The following is a 16,139-nucleotide window of genomic DNA, read 5'->3' as shown; positions in this document are numbered from 1 at the left end:
GCTCCAAGCAGAGATCATCAGCCTCCACAGTGACTTTGCCCTGATCTGTGGAGGAACCTGAGCCTTGTAGAGGCGAGGGCTGGGGGTTGGCAGCTGTTCAGCACAGTCACATTTGCCATGTGCCGTGGGATCATTCCTGTGGGATCTGAGCCTGTGCCTTGCCTGTGTGCACAAGATAGGTGAGGAGGAAGAAACAGGAGGCAAGGGCGCCTAGCACTGGAGGACATGCAGGAGGAGCCAGATTGAAACAGACCAACCCAGAACTAGCCACTCAGATACTTTAGGTGAAGGTCAGTCTGCAGGTGCTTCTGTGGGGGAGGGAGGGGAATCCAACAGCAACATTTCTGGGTCATTTTTAGAGCATGGGGTCCCACCTCAGACCTGTGAATCCTGAGGACATTTAGATGTTCTCAGGGGGGACCCAACCATCCCTGTTTGAAAAATTTGTGATGTTGTTATGAAAGTGTTTGAAAAATCTGTGATATTGTTGCATAAATGTGCATTTTTCCCCCTGGGGAAAGGATTCTGGAAAAGATGGACCCATGTTTAAATACTTACTTTATCCATGTATATAAGTGGGGTGTGTGTGTGTGTGTGTGTGTGTGTGTGTACCCATGTTTAAATACTTACTTTATCCACGTATATAAGTGGGGTGTGTGTGTGTGTGTGTGTGTGTGTGGACCCATGTTTAAATACTTACTTTATCCACGTATATAAGTGGGGTGTGTGTGTGTGTGTGTGTGTGTGTACCTTGCTGTTAGTCAGGGTGGGCAAGTCATAACTCAGTAAGTCATTGTCAGTACATACCTTATTGTTTTAATTTCCATCCAGATTTGAGTTCAAAGATTCCTCAATGCTCTGCATATGATTCTGTGAGCAAGGTCAGATCCTGTCTGTGACAGGCACCAACAGTTTGAGTCTGAGAGTAGACAGAGCTAGGAAGCAGCCTTGCTGAACTAACCTAATGAAATTTAGCCTCCCCTGGATCCACAATCTATGACAGCTAAAGTTGCACATTCAGATGCCCACAGGCACCAGGAAGCTTCCAGAAGTGAGTGAGCAGATCAAGGACTAAAATGATACAGGCCAAGGAGCACTAGCCCTCTCCCAGGGAGTCACAGAGGAGCTTCCCTTAGCTCCAACCCCAGTCTTCACAGGAATCCATGCCCACTGTTGCCAGGTCTTCCAGCTTTCCAACAGATCCAAATGAATTTTCACAGGAAAGTTTCAGTTAAGACACTTATGTTAAGGATACCCAGAAAAAGTATTATAAGAGGTTTGATCTTTGTCTACTTGATGCATGACTGAGCAATAAATCTTAGTTTGGGGCAACTAAATGCTTTTTAAAAACCCTCTAAAATTTAAGATTTGGAAGATTCTAAAATTATTTTAACTTAAAATAATAAAAATGGATAGGCAGTTGGGAAGTGATTCTGAAGATGTAGTTGACTCTATGAGACACAAAACATAGAAATGTCTGCAGGAAGGAGCCCAAGAAGGGTCTCCCTTCAGGTATTTGAGGAGAACTTGATCCATATTGGCTACAGAATACAGATACAACCTGTGATGTTATGAAATCTGAATGGGTGATATTTTTGAAAGGAAATTTTTTATTCGCATATGGCCAACAAAGAAGGGACAGAAAGGGAAATGCGACTTTGTAGGGTCCATGCTGCAGGCCTTCTCCTTCCCTGAAAAGGAAAGAGTGGGGCATTGAGAAGCAGAGGGGCAGCAAACACAGAGTGCTTGTGACTAGTGATTGGGAGAAGAAGAAAGCACAGTGACCATTTTGCAATGGAGGCCCCACTACTAAACAGAGAGTTAAGTTTCTAATTTGCCCTGGGACATATACCAAGCCTCAAGACTCAGATATGCCAAGCTCAACTCAGCCACACTGAGGGACCATGAGGCTCTCCAGCTAATGAGCAAGATTGGAGAAGAGGCCCAAGGGATCACAGGAGGTTTGGATTCCATTCTTGCAGAAATTCAATGCTCACAAAAGGGAATGTTTCACAGTTGTGGAGCTTGCACTCCCTTTGCCTCAGTTCCCAGCAGAACAGTGAACATCTGTGTAGTGTGTTCTAAGAAGCTTACTTTTATGGAAAGGGTCATTCGATCCCTAGCACTGCAATAACCATAACCATCATAATAATGGTTCTGGTGTTATTTTGTATTTGTTAGGCTTCTACTTCTCAGGCTGACAAGGCCACTATGGTGTCCCTTGTGAAGGCCATACCTAACAAAAGGATAGTCTTTATTACTCTGAACCACTGTGAAATAACAGATATATTTATTTTTAAAAGCAATTTAAAACCTTAGTATCATCAATTTTCATTGCTTTACAAGCAAAACTAAGCCAAAATCCAGAAAACTGGCATTAGTATATTCCTATAAAAGATATGTAAGTTGCAAACCCTAATTCTGGCTTCCAGTTTTCACATATTCTTTCCACCCTACCAAGATATAGCATCCAGGCAACATCTTTCTAGCAGCCAGTAAACACTGTTCATGTTTTATTTTATTCCCAATAGCTGCTTGACTAATATTTCTACCTTTATAGCAGTCTCAAGTTAGTAGAAACTCAATGACTATTCACTTGACCGAGAAATTGTTTGAATGCTTCTTTTCAACCTAAAATTAAGAGAGACGTCTTCCATCTAGCCTTGCCCTCTGCTGGCTTTTTCCCTCTTTTTTATCTACATTTGTATTTTATCAGATTGTTAAAAATTTTTAAATTTCTTCTACAGCTTTTTCTGCTGATTTGAAAACCATTAACTGTATCTCTGTTCTTTTTAATATTTATATTTTCTTAACAACATGTGAAGTCATTCAGGGTTTCAAACATTTTCCCCAAGCATACCATGGGACTTACCAGGTTTTAAATGGCATCAAATGGCTGGGCATGGTGGTGTGTGTAAACCTAACTACTCTGAGCAGGCCGAGGCAGGAGGATCACTTGAGCTCAGGAGTGTGAGACAAGCCTGGACTAGATATCCGGACCCTACCAGAAAGAAAGAAGGAAGGAAGGGAGGAGTAAAGAAAACAAACAAACAAACAAAACCAACCAATAAAACAACTCCCCCCAAAACATCAAATGACCCAAGTAAAATGTTGGCTTTTTCTACAGTTTAGTTTTACTCTTTTTAGACACTGAAATAAGTTTTATTTTTATAATGAACAATTATTTTCTGTACCATATCTATACATCAGAACCAAGGGAGTATGTGGAACCTAAGGCGTCATTTTGACTTAAATTTAATTTTTTAATGATTTTTAAAATTGTCATTTTTACGTTTATTTCTTTTTATTTCACAAAGGAGATATAGTGGAATTAGAAGACTAATTTAAGTTTTATACAGATTTTTCAACCTTTGACGTGATTACAACTAGTTAAGATTCTCCAGATATGTCATAAACAGTTTAGTCCAGAAATAGTCTATGGCCCACGGAATACAACCAAAACATAATGAGGAACCTAGAATTTTAGGTCTATTTCATCTTAGTTTCCAAGGGGACGGCCTACCCCTTTTCATGAATTTCTAGAATCTTGGACCACGAAACCAGAGAAGCACAATTAGGCCTTCAGAACACCTGGAAACAAAGGTTAATCTTTAGTCATGTTAGATAAAAAATATGATGTAGTTTAGTCGTGGACTGGAGTTACAGATTATGCAGTATAAAACAAAGTTTAAAAACAGCATGTTGTTCCTTTTCCTTAATTTTTTTCTGAGATATAAAATTGCTCCTTAATTAAGAGTCACAGTTTTAAACCGCTACTAATTAAACCACTATTCTTATTGAGAAGGATCCGAGACCTCAATGCATTGATTCACACAAAGTAATGGCCATTATTACACAGAATTCAAACCTTGTGGGAAGAAACAACACAAACCCTGAACTTAAATAAGATTCAGAGTTGTTCTAAAAATGGTGTAAGTCAATATTTAATCAATCAGAACAAATCTGTTTTTGTATAAAAATTTAAACACACAAAATGAACACCTTGAGACACTTTTGGAATATATAAAGCAAAGAATTTCCAAATAAACATGATCTTGGCTTGTGAGTAAAGCCCTCCGTTGTTGTGGGCTGCAAGAGAGCAGCACGGTATAGACAGAGCATGATAGGGTCATAGATCACAGTAATAACATTTGCAATAAACAATAACAGAACAAAGCAGACGTCTATAAGAATCCCACAAGGAATTTACGTTATCCATAATTTTTCTTTACATTTGAGAAACTATGGCAGGAAAGGCCATTACATTCAATGGCACCAATTAATTTCTGCAACTTTTAATGACATCTTTCTGAGTAAAAACCTCACGTAATGCCCCGAGCACATGATTGATAACAGCTTATGTTTGATTTGTACTGGATTCCTGATTTTTTTTAGTATTTTTAAAGAGTCCCTCTGCAGCCAATCAAGCAATCAACATGAAATACTCAGATTCTCTCTTGAAAAGTACAAGAAAACAGAAAAGACAACGTGGCTTTCTTCCCTCACCAACAGACGATTGGTGATGTTATTTAAGTAGTTTTCTGGATGATGGATTATAGAGATTTTTATTCCAAGAGAAAATGACAGTCAAAGAAAACCATTTAATTCTTGTTCTATTCAGGATGTCAGAGTATAATAGTACCCTTAAATGTGGGTTTACAATACACAATTTCCCTTTATTGACTTTTCTAGACTAGCAAAAAGTGTTTCTTCATATCTTAGAAAATATCCCATTTATAATATCAATGAAAAGACTTAAACTGAATAAGTAGAACCACACAAGAACTCACATGTGTTTTAGTGGGCGTGATCCTGGGAAATGAATCCTTGGTTAAGATGGGGTTGGGTTGTAGCTCCCCTTTTCTTTAACCATGTAAGCTCCAGTCAGAATTTGGTTGAGTAGTATACAAAATAGATCTGTAAGCTAAAATAGTGACTATATTCCACAGTGTGTGGGAAAGCGCGAGGTTCCTGCATTCAAGGTATTTATAGTTAGAATGGTCTCCTGCATGGAAAACACAGTAGCCTCAAAAAAAGCTATGTAGCACATGTACAGGTGACATCTGCAAAGCAAAAATGGCCCAATAGAGACCAGACACCACCCAGAAGCATTTATCAGTGATAATCATGCAGAGACTATGGTGTCCAAGAGAGACAAAGCAGTAATTCATTCCATGAATATTTATTGAGCATTTATTGCGCTCTAGATACTGTGCTAAATTCTTCAGCTTATGAAATTAGCACACTGGGCAAGTCAGGAAGACTAAGTGGCTTGTACAAAGCCACAAAATGGGTAGTCAAGTTGGGATTATCCAGTTTATTACCAAATCCCAATTTTAAACAATGTGTTTTAGTCCATATGAAAGTAGCACAAATAAAAGGACATTGGATTTTATGACTTAGCAAATGAAAGTGAAATTAATTGGTGCTTTAGATATTTATGAGCTAGTTCAACCATAGATTTTAATCATATCAGATAATTCTTGTCTAAAGGGACTCTACTCAATTGTTAGCAGTCCCATGTTCACAGTCAAAGAAGAATCGATGCCTAGATATGTGAGAAATGAAATACAGTCTTGCCTTTAAATTCCTGTAACTTTTAAAAGAATTATCCAGGATTCCTGACATATTAACTAAGAATTCCAGATTACTCAGAAATTATTCAAACCTGCTGCCAAGTAAGGTTTTGAATGGCAGAGAGCTGATTAGAAGTTATACATTCAGATTTTTCCCCATGATTATCAAAATTGTCACAACACTGCTATGTGATTTCACATGACACCAAATCATGGGTGATGTTCCAAAGTGGCACTTAGTGGAATTTTTCTTTTCTCTTCTTTTCTTTTCTCCTCCTCATCCTTCTCCTTATCGTCCTCCTTCCCCTCCTCCCACCCCCCGCCCCTTCCTCCTCCATCTCCTTCAGAAGGGGTCTTACTAAGTAGCCTACACTGGCTAGGAATTCACTCTGTGGCCCAGACTGACCTCAGACTGGCATTTCTCTCACCTCAGCTTCCCAAGTGCTGTGATTACAGGCATCTGCCATGGTAGCCAGCTCTGTAATCTCTCTTGCAATTCATAGAAAACCATCCAAAATGGAGTAACTTTTTGGATGGATGCATTCATTTGTCTACATTGCTTTTGCTTAGAAGACTGCCACTGAACTCTTAATTTCTAGAATTTTATCATTGTAGGTAACTACAAAAGATCATTGCATATTAAAATATATCTAAAACCTGGAAATGGCATCAAAAATAATAATAAACTCTAATTTCCTTATTTTGCAAATCTGGAAATGAACGCTTTGAAAGTTAAATGACTTGCCCAAGAACACAGAGTTAATGTGTGATAAACAAGGATAGAAACTTTGAGACTAGAGCCTACAAAAATCAGTGGTATTCCCTCATCAAGCTGTTTACCCTATTAAACTTTGAAAAACAAGCAATAGTGCACTCTGCTGTGCTCCTTAAGGCGCTCTGTGAGCCCAGCAGGAGACTGGGACTATTATTTTTGCCTTCTCCTTTTAAGGAATCACAAACTAAACTTTGCCCAGAAAGGTCAAAATGAAATTTCAAATTATTCTCTCAAGCGTTTTTCTGAATAGTCAATGCTGGTTAGCATCTCTCTCCTTAGTGGAGGCTGAGAGTCTGATTAATTTCCATCTACTTTTATTCCTTGTAAAACAAAACGTACCCATTGTATTTGCAAAGCTTATTTCCTTATTCAATTAAAGAAAGCAGAAGAAATGGGGAGAGGAGTGTTGAGGACAAAGGAAAGGTAAAATGGGGACAGGTGAAATGGTGGGGACAGAAGAGAGTGAGAGGTTTAACCTTGGAGAACTGAGGAGTCCCATGCCATCCCTTAGGAAGCTGTTATTTATTTATTTTTAATCAGAAAATAACAGGCATTGGTGAGGAAAACTGGAACATGTGCACCATTGAAAGTAAACAGGTGCAACTGTAGTAGAAAATGGTACATGAGCTGGGTGTGGTGCTGCACGCCTGTAATCCTAACACTAGCGAGAGGGTGAGGAGGAGGATGGAGGTGGAGTTTGAGGCCAGCTTGGTATCCATAGTGAGTTCCTATTGAAAAATCAAACAAAAAAGCCCTATGATTCTACTTCTATGAGGTGCTTAGAACAGACAATTCACAGAGACAGAAAGTAGAAGAGCATTTGTCAGAGACTGGACAGAAGGGCAGGAGCGCCTGCTCGGCGGGGACAGAGTTTCACGTGGGGAAGAGGAGGGTTTCTGGAGGTAGAAGGGGATGATGATTTCACAACAATGTGAACGTATCTTATAGCACTGTACTGTACTTTTAAAAATAGTTAAAATGGTAAATTTTATGTTATGAATTCACGATCATTTAAGAAAGCATTAAGAGAAATTTGTGAAATGAAAAAATAGAAATGACTCTGATACTTTAGTATTCACCTTAAAAATTCTCTTTGTAGTAATATTTGTTATTTTTAGCAAAAGTGGTTATTTTTGTTTCCCAAACAAGCAACTATTTTTCACAGACAAGCGAGTGGGGGTGATTCTATTTTCTTTCCCACTGGCAGTGGGAAAGATAAACTAGGGTACTCTTCAGCTTAGAAAAGGGATCAAGGACTTCAGAAGTATACACAATGGAGTTGAAATATTTCTCCTTTGTGCAGTACAATGTTTTCTTTGGTTATTTCTGTTTGAAAATAAATAGCAAAATCTTTACTTTTATAATACTCTCTCTGATCGATCCAAAAGCAGTAGGAATGAAATATTTGATCTTTCTACCTCTTTACAGTTAGTTTTTCTTTAATTACAGGAAACTCCCATTATAAACATGTGCTGTGTTCTCAGGCAGCTTCGGCTACTGGATACCTGGTCTGCTGGGTGCCACGTTTATTTTATTCTTTACAGCTCCTACCTTGCAGAGGCATTCTGATTTCTCCCATTGCCTTTCAGGGAGTTGTTAATGGACAAACTGCAAAGACCATTATTATTAGGTGAAAAGATTATCTTTCCACAAGCATAATATCAAGCAACTACTCTAAGATATTTAAAGTGGTACTGGTTTTTACTGGCAAAGTATACAATATCTTGAGATGAACACTTGCTTAGTCACCACTGTGAAGCGTTCACGTAATCATGAAGCAATTTAGGAAAAAGCTATAGCATGCTGGGTTATATACATTGGTTCTTACCCCAAAGGATCTCACCATTTAATAGAGGCACTACATGGACAGATTTGTATAAACTCATTTTATAGACTTTTGTGATTGGAATGACTGAGGAGCAGTTTTGCCCCCAATATTGCTAGAAAATGTGTCCTTTTCTGTATCTCCACCTCTGTGGTAGAAGGGCAAAGAGCCAGAGAACCTACTGTTTGCATCAACATTGCTTTCCCATTGCATTGTCTTTAAAAGCATGACTATGAAGGCTGATCTTGATTGCTAACTTGACTGGGTTGAGAGACACCTAGAAGATTAGTAAAGCACACCTCCCAGTGTGTCTGTGAGGGCGTTTCCAGAGATGATTAGATCATGAGGGCTCTGATCTGATCAAAATGGGAGGATCCAAAATTTGAGTAGACTATTGGGAGGTGGTGGAAGCTGTGGAAGGTGGGGCCTCTGGGAAGAAGAAGATCACTAGGGGTGTGTTTTGAAGGGTGGGTGTTGCTTTGCTCCCTTTCTGTCTTCACTGTGCACCCTGGCTGCTATGAGTTGAACAGCTCTACTCCACCATGTCCTCCCCACTATGAGAGAATGAAATCTCTGAAACCATGAGCTAAAATAAATAATTCCTCCCTTTAAGTTGTTTTTCTCGGGTATTTATCACAGTGACATAAAAATAACAATGTAATAACTTTACTATTTCAAGAATTGCTTGACTGTGTATTAGAATTTCCTGAATGCCTCAGCAACTCTTCCATGGAAAATATCAATAGGAAATTCACATCTGAGACTTAGCTGTTGCCTCAAATATGCTTGTGTTTCTGCCAGTCCTAAAAGATTACAGCATGATCCTTATCTAGTCCTACTCAAGTCTCAATTTTGAAAGATCAATCTTAAACCCAGACTTCAAAATTCCAATAAATAGACCTTCCCCTTCTCTTAAGTCTGTGGAATTCACAATAGCCAAAACAGGAAAACACAACTAAACAAAACCAAAAAGAAAAAACAAAACAAAACAAAACAAAAAAAAACCCCAAGAAACCCAAACTCGCAAACCCAAATGTCCATCAGTGGAAGAATGGATAAACAAAATGTGGTATATCCATGTAGAGAAATATTATTCAGCCATATAAAAGGAATGAAATACTGATTCATGCTCCAACATGGATGAATCTAATATATTATAGGACTCTGTTTGTAGGAACTATCCAGAATAGGCAAATCCATAGATCTAGAAAACAATTAGCAGATGCAAGTACTTTAGGCGGTGGTGGTAGGGAAATGGGAATGACTGTTGATAGTTGGGGGATATCCTTTGGGAAGGGTGAAAATGGTTTGTACTGAGACAGAGGTGATGATTGTACAACATTGTTAATGTGCTAAGTGTTACTGAGTTGTACATTTTTTTAAAATTTTTTTTGTTTTCAACAAAAATGCCATGATTTTTATTATTTCATATTTTATACTAAAGTGACATCATATGCCCAATATAATGAAAATTAGGAAAACAAATTCATGAGAAAGGGGTAGTGTAAGAAGTCATAAACTAAACCTAGAAAATGTTCACGGCATGACAGAAAAGGTATCCTAACAGAGTTGATAGGAACAAAGACTGGAGACAGACTGAGTTGGACTCTGGGCTCTTCTAGTCACTGCTTGCTGCATTTCAGTTCACACTCAGAAGTGGGCTATGGGCGTAGCAATAGTGGCTGCCCCGTGATACGTTGTGAGTCCTAAATAGCGTTATAATATGTAAAGAAGGTGGACTAAATCTTGTGAGCAAACAGTCTATTAATAACTCACAAAAATTTAGGTAAATAAATGAGGTTTATACTAACCAGTAAGTCATAGTTTGAGCAAAATAAGTAATATGATAGATGTATCAATTATAAAATGTATCATTATTTTATCTTTCCACATGTCTTGAGAGTGAACTATGCTATTCTTTTCAAGATGATCTTTTCTCTCTACCAAAACCTCCACTCTACTAAGTTACTTAGTTTTTTGTTTTTCTGCCAGGAATTGAACCTAGGGTCTTGTGCATTAAACACATGCTCTACCACTGTAAGTTTTGATGTTGAAATCACCAGAACTTGACAATGGAAGCTTTGTAGGCCGACTTCTATCCTTGCCTATGAGGTCCATCATATCATGACCAACAGTTTTACAAGAGAAATATTAAGATGAATCTTTTTGAAAGATGTGAAAATATGATTAATATGATACTCCGATGGGACAGCAATAACCCCCAGTCCTTTCTCCATAGTGTCCCCCTCCTTGGCTGGACAGTCCAGACAGGTACAGTGACCAGATCTCTGTCACAAAGTGACTCTGTGGAACATGTGCTTGTTTGCTAGAATCCCAATAACTGGAACACCTCTTGAGAAACTGACTTCCTTAATGAAGTAAGCTAAAGTCTGCAGCCCCCTGGCCCCTATTCAGTCTTTTTTTTATTGTTTTATTATTCATATGTGCATACAAGGCTTGGGTCATTTCTCCCCCCTGCCCCTACCCCCCCTTACCCCCCACTCTGCCCCCTCCCTCTCCCCCCAACCCCCTTAATACCCAGCAGAAACTATTTTGCCCTTATTTCTAATTTTGTTGAAGAGAGAGTATAAGCAGTAATAGGAAGGAACAAGGATTTTTGCTGGTTGAGATAAGGATAACTATACAGGGAGTTGACTCACACTGATTTCCTGTATGTGTGTGTTGCCTTCTAGGTTAATTCTTTTTGATCTACCCTTTTCTCTAGTTCCTGGTCCCCTTTTCCTTTTGGCCTCAGTTGCTTTTAAGGTATCTGCTTTAGTTTCTCTGCGTTGAGGGCAACAAATGCTAGCTAAGTTTTTAGGTGTCTTACCTATCCTCATATCTCCCTTGTGTGCTCTCGCTTTTATCATGTGCTCAAAGTCCAATCACCTTGTTGTGTTTGCCCTTGATCACATTGTTAATGTACTAAATGTTACTGAGTTGTACATTTTTAAATGGCTAAATTTATGCTATAGGGATTTCCCTGCAATATAGAAAATTTTTTAGAAAGTCTGTGAAAAGTTCATGTTCTCTTTTACTGCAATAAACAATAAACTCAGTTCTGTTGTATCAGCAGGTTGCTCTAGCCGTGTATGGGCAGCCAGCCTTCAACACGTATGATTTAAGCAAGAGAAGATTATTTCATCTGGGCCTTTGAAAAGAGTTTATCATCTCCTTGGTTGTGACTCTTGGTGACATCCAAAGCTAGAGCTTACTTTAGTGTTTTCTTTTGTGAGTAAATGGCCCCTTTTGTTACCATATTTATCCTCATGATTGGTCATCTCACATCTCAGTGATCTCTAAGCTGTTGGTGATTTTAAGGTGCTATTGATGGTAAACCATAACCTCTGTGTGGCCAGCTCTGTACTTGGTTTTCACAGTCATCTTTCTCATTGGGATACAGCAGGCATTACGGAATTGTAGTATCTAGCTACATCTAGTTTTTGCTTGCTTGTAACATTTTTTTTTTTTTTTTGAAAACTAGGTTTTTATGTTGACCTCAAACAAGAGGTTTCCACGGGTGACCTGGGACAAGGCTAGAACGGCAGCATTGGGCCTGGTTAATGCTCTGTTTCCTTAAGTACAGAAATGAGAACTTTGAGTTGCTTAGGAAATAATTCTCCACTCCTGTCTCATTTGTGCAAGTTTGTTTCTATTCACATGTCTACCATGACTGACTCCTACTCCAATTTTTTCCTGATGGCTTCTCAATTTGACCAAAGCATCACACAGTCAAAGCGAGTTATTGAGACCAGAGTGCTGTGAAGATGCCTCACACTTTGTCTTTCTCTTGCCCATCCCTCCTCACAGTGCAAAATAACTCAGATCTAAATAGCTTCTAAGTCGTGGGCAATTTGCGTAAGTATTTGTCTACCTTGTTCAAAGACAACTGTTTCATCCTAAATCCTGATTCAGTAGATTTGTCTTCAACAATTACAGAGCTTTGATCACCTAGGATAGGTGGCGTCGGGTGGTATGTAACTGTCCTTCTCCAGTGCACTTCCCTTATCAGGATACATGTCTGTTGATTTGTGGGAAGCCGGCTGTTTTTCGTTCCTGACAAACCCCAGTGATTAAAATGTAGTGGCTTGCTCGTGTTCCCCTGATAAAGGTGACAGCACAGTTTCCAGTGGTGGTGGATACAGTCCATGCAGATCGCTTTTTAATGAAAGCCATATATTATCTTACCTAGAGACAAAGCCTTACCCAGCTAATGTATTCTAGCTGGCACCACATTTATCTATAAATTAGTTGTATTAAACACACTCCTTCTATTTATCCAGCCTTGAAAGAGTTTTTCTAGTGAGAGGATTTTACCCTCTTTCTTCACCTTAAATATTATTAGCGTCAATGACAGCCCCACTAATATTTTAAAGTGCTATTGTGTAAAAAACGTTCCCAGGCTGAAGGGTATTACTACAACTGCCACTGTCCCCAGCGTCTTGATAGTTCTTTGCAACGCTGAGCCATTAAAAGAAGAGCAAAAGACAAAAGTGACGAGAGCACTAACTCTTTAGTAACGTCTCCTCAAAGATGGCTGTAATTCTGAAAGCAAGGCCTATTAAATAGCATGGTTTAATACATCAAAAAGATGCAAGTAACTTAAAATTTAGGCTAGTTAGCTTTAAAATTTGAGATTATAGGAAACTTCTTTTCTATTTGTATGTAGAAAAATGAAAAGAAAATCTTATCATAGTTTCAAACTCAAACAACCCCCCAACACACAGCCTTTTGATGTTTTTGTGGCTCGCCAAGCATATGCAGTAACATAGGGCCTATGTGAGTGAGTGGTCACAGCACTGCCAGGAGGGAATGGCATGTGTTGTCCCCTGGGAGGAAGACGTCACAGAGGAGCACACTTCATGCCATGACTCTGGAAATAACTACAACACTAAGGCCTTGTAGTGACCCACAAATCACAATGGGAAACAAACAACTATTTTGCTGAATCCGTCCTCTCTGACCTAAACCCAATATTAAACTTTTTATAGAACTATAAATCAAGTTCATTAAAAACAAAAACCCAGTGAACTGGTCTGAACAAAATCCAACCTACATATTTTCTAAAACAACTGAACTGTAACAAAACTAAAAGATCAAAATATTCTCCAACCTGAATCGATATTTCATTTGGTTTAAGTCTCTGAACCATGTTTTCTGTTTCAAGACAGGATTATTGTTAAGAGTTAACCATCATTTTAAAGAGGAAATACAGAAAGGAAGTTAGTGCCATATTTGGTGCTGAGTATAAATAAGCAAAGTATGCAGTAAACTGTATGAAAATCTCCTTTTATGAATATTATAAGTAAACATACAAAAATTTGTCAGAAAGAATCCAATTCAGGAAATGGGTTCTGTGGTAGAGAACACAGCAAGCAAATTTTATGGAGCACTGATACCAACTTATAACTTGGATTCCACAGAATTCTATCCACCCTTGTTAGACTTTTCCTTATTTGCTTGTTATTTTATGTTGGTTACAGATGATAGAGAATAACTAGGGAAAAGAAAGTAGCTTGGGTAACTTGGTCTGCATGAATAAGAAACTAAAAATTCAGTAATATTTGGATTGTTAAATTATCATAGGCCGATTAAAACTTTTGATGGCTTTAAAAAGAAACATATTGAAGGAAATGATTCCCTAATATCTAAAATTTTTGTAAACTGTCTTTTGTGGTATAGAAATATGAACATGCCTATGGAGATAACTGAAATGTATTGCACTTGATATTTAACTGTAGGAAATATGCTGTGGTATGCACATACATACATGCAAATGCAAACACGCTTGCACACACATGAACATGTGTGCACACACACATTCCTCTAAAGAAATCTGGTTTGTCACCAATGGCATTATCATTAGAGTGATCACAGGTCAGAAAGTCATCCAATTCATGATTTTTTCCAGACAGCTTCAAGCAAGATAGGACTCCTGACAAGAATACTGACATACTGAATAAATCTCTTAGGGTTGTAATGTGAAGTTAGAAGTTCAACATGCTTGTAAACTATCAGAATTATTCTCCATTTCTGGAAATTTCTCCCAAAGAAGTTTTATGAATGTGAGAAGATCTTCCTACCAATATTAACTATAAATAGCGTGGAGGAAACATTGGCTAACCACGTGCCCATTTCCTCTTCTTCCCGGACACACAGCACTGCATACTGCCCAGGCTCCTGTGTTCTGTGATGACCACTTCTCGGTTCTCTCAGTGCAGTGTGAGATGGGTGCCTCCTCCAGTCATCCTTGGATTGTTCATGCTTTTTCCCTCTCCCTGGTGGACTTGGAAGGAAGCCGCATGTTACAGATGATGGTGAACCCATAGTAAGGCAGAATCTTGAATTCCTGGATCACCATTTGAAAGAAAGCCGCCTGGTGGTCAGGAAAACTGACTTGAACTTTACAGTTGTACTGTGCTAACCTGATTTGGGGGCTAATCTGTTAAGCTTTCCCTTAATACACAACATTCATTTTGAGACAGGGTCTTGCTGTGCCATCCAGACTGCCTCCAAATGCACAGTCTTCTTGCCTCAGCCTCCCAAGTGCTGGGATTACAGGCACATGCCACCACATCCAGCAAATTTTAAAACTAATAGTAAAAAATTGGAAACAACCTTAATGCTTAACAAAGCTGTAGTGACTAATCTGTTATGGCAGAGGTAATGGATAGTTTTGATTTCCTTCCTTGTACTGCTATGGATGATCTGTATTTTCTGCAACACACATATATAACATTTGTAATTAATACACAAAATAATAATTTTGACTTTATAAAAATCAAATTAGATAGTTTTATGGTGTATAGTGTTTATGACATCCAGAAATGATGAAAATTTTAATAGAAAATATTTTATGTTCGTAAAATGTGATAAGCAGTTGGGTAGAAAATACCCATTTTCATTTTCCTCTCAGATTAAGTTGATTATATTAAATTGAAAACTGGTGATTTTATGTGGCAGGAATGTTATAGGTCAACACTTGTGTCTATACTCTTAAAAGTCTTTATTTGTATGTGTTGTGATGTCTACTAGAAATCAAATCTAGCAAATGACTGTGGCATGACTGGAATTTCAACACTTCTAAAAATCATATTGTTGACAAATTGCCCTGGAAAATATAAAGAATCAGTTATCATTTGGGGACTAATGTAAGGATAGAAGAAAATATCTAATTTTTTTTTATAGTCACTAAGATTTGTTTTAGGATCAGTCGTGTAGGTTTTGCCCCTTTTCATCATGGCCACTATTTGTTGTATGATCAGCTTCAGCTCATCTGCCTTTATTAAAACTAGTTAAATATTGCCCTTTATTTGCACAGTATGTACTATCTTAAGTTGTACATAGCCAACTTAATAAGAATAAATATGTCCACCTCACTAAACAGCTTACCTTCTGAATAAAGTCCCATAGCATTTTGGTTGTAGTTGCTGGGGTTTGAACTCAGCACCTTGTGCTTGCTAGGCAGGTGCTCTTACCACCTGAGCCATGCCCCCAGCCCTCCCATAGCATTTTGAATGCAGGTAGTTAACAGGTTATGTTCCAGCACATCTATACATTTCAGAGCTGTGGGTTGAGCTGTGTGCTTAAAAGCTGAGGGTCATTGGTCTGAGATTTGATTTTTACCCTCCTTACAAGCTAATAAGTTAGCCTGTTATTATTTCAGGGGTGCTGGCTGACACGAGATTCCTGGGTCAGAAACAAAGGACTTGATTACTCAGCGTGGAAGCATCTGCATGCTTTCATAGTTCCCCTGGTTTCCAAGTGTCATGAGACAGTGTGATGGGCCCGGATGGATCTACACTTGCATTTGGTTTGTCCTCCAGCTAAGGAATCATTTTTACAGCAAGCAGTAAGCAAACCTAGTTTTTGTCTGGAAAGCTGTATTGTTGCATTTTTTGAAGCTACTGCATAAAATCCCCTGACAAATGTCCAGAATGAAAGAGCAGACCCTAGTCTTGCA

The sequence above is a fragment of the Castor canadensis genome, chromosome 6 (genome assembly GCF_047511655.1).
Source record: "Castor canadensis chromosome 6, mCasCan1.hap1v2, whole genome shotgun sequence".
NCBI lineage: Eukaryota > Metazoa > Chordata > Mammalia > Rodentia > Castoridae > Castor > Castor canadensis.
Note: the sequence above shows the minus strand (reverse complement) of the source record.